Source organism: Lepisosteus oculatus, chromosome 5 (genome assembly GCF_040954835.1).
Source record: "Lepisosteus oculatus isolate fLepOcu1 chromosome 5, fLepOcu1.hap2, whole genome shotgun sequence".
Taxonomy (NCBI): domain Eukaryota; kingdom Metazoa; phylum Chordata; class Actinopteri; order Semionotiformes; family Lepisosteidae; genus Lepisosteus; species Lepisosteus oculatus.
The window spans coordinates 48,857,518-48,862,680 of NC_090700.1; the positions used below are offsets into that span (position 1 = coordinate 48,857,518).

A 5,163-nucleotide genomic window follows, 5' to 3' on the forward strand; every position below is an offset into this window, starting at 1 on the left:
CTCAGGGAAGTGAAAAGAGGCATTCATGGCTATTCGTGCACAGAGCTTTTGCCTTTTTTTAAAGAAAAGAGCACATAGGTATCAACAAGTCAGGAGGCAGTACAAGGGAGAATGTGAGGTAATCTTTCTCAGTGCTTTACTGACAGTGACCCTTCTCGACTCTGACTTGCAAGAAACAACCAATTGTTTCACCAACTCCGTTGTCAGAAGTGAACCATTAGTGCAATCAAAGTCTTGCAATATTTTACCCTGTGAAGAATAATGCCAAGACCAGAACAGCCTATTAGAAACTGAATAGCTGAGTACAGGATTTCAGCATGCCCCTCCAGGAAAAGTGGACTGCTCATGGATGGATGGAGTATGGGTTTCTAACGCAGACAATTCAAGAAACAGATCACATTTTTTAGAGGTAAAAATTCAATGTATAGATGAATGGCTGTATAGAAAAGGACATTTTAATGCTTTAGAGAATTCACAGAACCAATTTTCTATTCGCAAGACAGAATATACTGTCACAGATGTTCTAACTCTTAATTACTTCTCTCATTCAAACCCATTTCATGTTATTCCCATCATGTGTCAAGGAGAAAGAAAATACAATGTGTACTGTAGAGGAAATAAGCAGAGAATTTTTAAATCCAGCATCGGCCCCAGAGATGTGCTCACTGTGGGGACAAAGTCATAATCTCTCCCCCTTTTGTAGCTCAATATTTTACACTGGGGAAAAAGATCAGATGCTGGCAAGCGAGCGGATGGTCAATGAGGCATTTGTTTTCTTGCTTGCCTCTACAGTCCAGCTGGCAGGAAAAAAAAATATTCTAGGAACAGCGTGTCATTGGAGCTGTTCTCAGGACTTGACCCTACAAACCCGTTCAGGGATTAGAACTATGAAACTTTCAACACAACCATACCAAAACCTGACTTGCCTTCTGCAGAAGAAAAAATGCACGGATAACCTGTTTGTTAACTACCGCCCCCATTCCTAAAGGCACGTATGGCAATGTTCCTGATAAAGCGAGATCAATGTCTTCTCAGAAACAAAGACACGAAGAAGCACCAGCACTGTATAGATCTACTCCCCATGCTTCACTGCTTATAGGTATGGCTCAGTCCCTTATCAGACTCAAGGCCTGATGTTTCCCCCAGTTTAATTGCTATCAGTGCACCCATTTATTACAACTTTTTAGGGCTTTGGTTTTAGTTCCATTTCAGTTTAGAACTTTAGATTTGCCTTTTCTTTAATACAGAACATGCATGTGTCCATTACAACAGATGCCAGGACTACTAAGGTTAATTCTAGAATCAGTAGAAGTGTTCCTAGCCAAGTGTCAAGCCGCCACTCATCATCGATAATGCAAGAATTCTCTAATCATAGGAAAGCTTCAGCAGTTTCCTAGCCAGATAGCAAGCCATTCCCCATCATCATCATCATCATCATCAATAATGAAAATAAAAATAATTTTCCAGATGAACTCAACAGGCTGCCCCATACTGAGGGAAGCGGACAAGGAACACGGATTTGTGCTACACAGTGTTAACGCCCTGCCCAGCCGCCTCGCTGAAGCTGCTCCCTCCTGCTTCAGAGTCTGGAGAGCAATGCGACGGAATTGATGATGTTCCTTGGCCGGTCTGACCGAGCCTGCGCTTCCAGGCGCCTGTAAATACCAAGGTGAGTTCTTTTTACTGCTGAAAAATGGAGCCGTGGATAATCATGACGCAACCGAGCAAGAAACGTTCTCTTGGTTTGCTGGTTTTTGGTTCAGTAAGCAAATGCAAGAACTAATGATTTACCACCGAAAAGGGAAAGTAAAAAATAAACCTGAGCTGCACTCCAGCTGGGGTGTTGGATTCCGGGTGATCTCTTCCTGGGCTATTCACACTCGGATCTTTAAAAGGAAGAAGTGAAAACCGAGCAGGGCATAAAAGCTTGGAAACAAATCCTCCCACTTTTCTTTGACAGAGCAGTGTATTAAAGGATGGTTCGCTCCCTAACGCTGGTCACAGGCATCCAGTCTTAGGCACTGAACCGCCCTGAGAAGATGAGGCAGTAAAATCTGAGGGTGTTGCAAGGTGAATATGGGGGTGCAGATGACAAGCCTGTGGTGCCAGAAAATATATAGTGGGGCTGTAGCCCTTCCAAGAAGTGCCAGGCAAACACAGCAAAGACAGGACAGAAATCTGTCTGGGGAGCAACCCACAGCAAGCCCATGGCCTAGAGAAGGATCATACAACACAGGCCTGTGCAGCTGAACTCCGTGACCACCATAAGAGTCTCCAAACTGGCATAACAGGAATCAAAGTAGGGGATCAAAATAGAACAAGATAAATGTGTCCATTCTAAAAGAAAAACAACATGTATACCATATATAAAAAATAATCTAGATACACCAATTCAAGAAGGTTAGTTGTGGTCACAGAGATTTTTTTTTAAATTACATTTTTCAATATTGCTGTGGAATAAAGTACTTTTGGGACAAAATCAAAAGCACTAATGCTTTCTTTCCTGCGTAAGTCTTAAAAAAGATTTGGATGTCCCATCCAAGGTGTACTTTGCCTTGTCTGAAGAGCTTAGAAAATGGCTGATCTATTCATTTCTGGAAAATAGTAAGCAGTCTAGAGAACATATGCAACAGTTCACAACAAAGCAGGGAAATTACACTTAAACAGCTTTGCATATACATTGAACTGAGCGCACTGACAAACACAATATATGGTAAATTTAGTTTTCTTTAGCTTTTTAAAACATTAACCATTCCCAGTTCTGGTGCAATTTAAGCTTCCTGTTTTTCCTGTTTTTCTTTGTTTCCCGTTTCACGCTGTTCTCAAGTCCCAGGGAGGGAGCCAATAATGCACTTGGTAAATTAATTCTTCCTGCAAGCCAACTGAAAATTATACTTCGAGCACAACATATTCAAAGTTTGACTCCACCCTGACTCTGTACAGAGGACGAAAAACTCAAAATACACGTTGATGACAAAGAAATTTGACTTTTTGTTAATATTTTCGTCGTCATGCAAACAGGTTTCGCATTCTGATATGGAAAACCAGACACCTGTGAAGCGCAGGGGATGTTCCTGTAAGAAGCAGAGAATGACCGGGGCACTCATGACCGGGGCGCTCGCCCAACGCGTTTTTCATCAACATGGTAACATAACGTAATTCGAAAAATGCATCTTTAAATAATTTTTGGCTGCCCTTATTTAAAATAATTGTATGTTTCCTTCTGAATACCAATCTGTGCTGACCACCCAAATTAAATATTAAAAGTGAGCAGCTGTTCTCTGTCAAATCGTGACCGAACCTTGGTTCCCGGAAGGCGGCCGGCATTATTAATATTATGCGTTACAATATAACTGATGGAAGAAATAAAAATACTGAGAAATGTGCCTCGGTAGTGATTTATTACTTTTTTTTTATTTACTTAATTTGTTGTCAGGATGCTTCGAAGTAATTACTGATAATTTTAATAAAGGTTCAGTTAACTGCTGATCCGTAAACGAATGAGATCCTGGATCGCGAAAAACATACGACGGTACAGTCGTTCTTTTTTTGCTTATTGACTGTTTTCGGATTAACAGGTAACTTGTTTAATAGCTATATACAGTACGTATAGTTGTTTTTAAACAGGCAGGATGAAAATTACTCCACGTTTTCGGTTGACTAATTGTGAATACAGTTTGTCCAGTAGACGGTTGACGGATTCTGGGAAATTAATCTTATGCGAATTAGAACCGTGATCATTACTCAAACTTTTATGCCCGACGAACCAGGTTAGTGGGATTTTTTCGCTTCCAAAGCATCTCTCGATGAAGTCAGACCAGATGTATGCGGATCTTTTTTTTTTTTTTCAGATGGAGCAGGAAAAGAAAAAGGCAAAGGGCCATCCCTGGCAACCTCAGACTAATGAACGTCACCGGCCCCCTGTCCAGGCTGGGACTTTCCTTCATAATGAGCGATACTGTATATTCTTTTAGCGTCCAATCAGAAGCTAAACATTCTTATTTTTGCATGTATGTTTCTGTTTTTAACTGGATTGAAAGAAGAAAGTAAATCTTCGCAGCTCGCAGTCACGCTTCATCTGCACTCCTCTTGTCTGGTACTTTTTCCTTCCCAGCATTTTTTTCAAGCTGCAGCAGAAAGGCCGTTTTATTCTATATTGACGGCGGCTGTATCAAAGTCTGAACGGAGCGCAGTTCAACAGTAAACTGAAAACCAGAATGCCAACTATAATTAACAAGACGATACAACAGAGCGCACAGCGAAGTGTTAGTGTCGCTGACTGGAAACTGTACAAGTTTAAATTAAATGTAAAGGACAAATGTGAAAATGTGTCCATGTTCCCACATGAACAGGGGGAGAACATGCAAACTCCACACAGATACCAACCTTCTGAACTGATTTGAACCCGGGGCCCCAGCAGTTTGAGGCTGCAGTGCTCAGGACTGCACCATCATGCTGCCCCATCTGCACCACTAGAACAGATTTCTCTGCAGGGAACCTATTCTGAAGCTCAGCAGGTGTGAGCCCGGCCAGTACGTCAATGGGAGACCTCCTGGGAAAGCTAAGGTTGCTCCTGGTGTTAGTGGGGCCAGTAGGGGGCGCTCACCCTGTGACGGTCCTAATGCTGCAGTATTGTGATGGGGACACTATACTGTAAAAAGGCACTGTCCCTTTCGGATGTGATGTAAAACTGATAACCTGACTCTCTGTGGTCATTAAATCTCCCAGGGCATTTCTTGAAAAGAGTAGGGTTGCTGCCCTGGTATTGGGGAACAACAATTAGAACAATGGACTATATTACTCAGAATGGATCTTAAGGTCTTTTAGGTGAAGCAGGTGAAATATTCCTTTCATTAAGGTACATGTGTCTATAAAATGCCTAAAATGCCTTAGAGTGAGGTAAGATGTATTAGAGTTACAGTATACAGTTAATTACCAACTATGTACTGTATCTACAGATCAGATGGATCAAAAGACTTTAGGCCGACCTGGATTTTAGTCTGATACCCCTGCACCAAGCTATTAAGGCTACAAGGAGCTTCTGCACATGGGATTCATCAATCTGCTGTCTCTGGTAGAGAGTCAGTGGAGTGATTGGAATGCTGTGGAGCACTGTGGGATGTGAACAATCCTCCGTGTTTGATAGATTCAGTGAGGAACAGA

At 41.9% G+C, this 5,163-nt stretch overlaps 1 long non-coding RNA gene across 1 annotated transcript; it reads left to right on the forward strand.

Annotated features, from left to right (window-relative positions):
* Nucleotides 1-1,545: 1,545 nt before the first annotated feature.
* Nucleotides 1,546-4,881, forward strand: LOC138239154 (uncharacterized). The gene is made up of 3 exons (XR_011189580.1): nt 1,546-1,669; nt 3,022-3,145; nt 3,852-4,881. It is a non-coding gene; the product is annotated as an uncharacterized lncRNA (long non-coding RNA).
* Nucleotides 4,882-5,163: the final 282 nt, after the last annotated feature.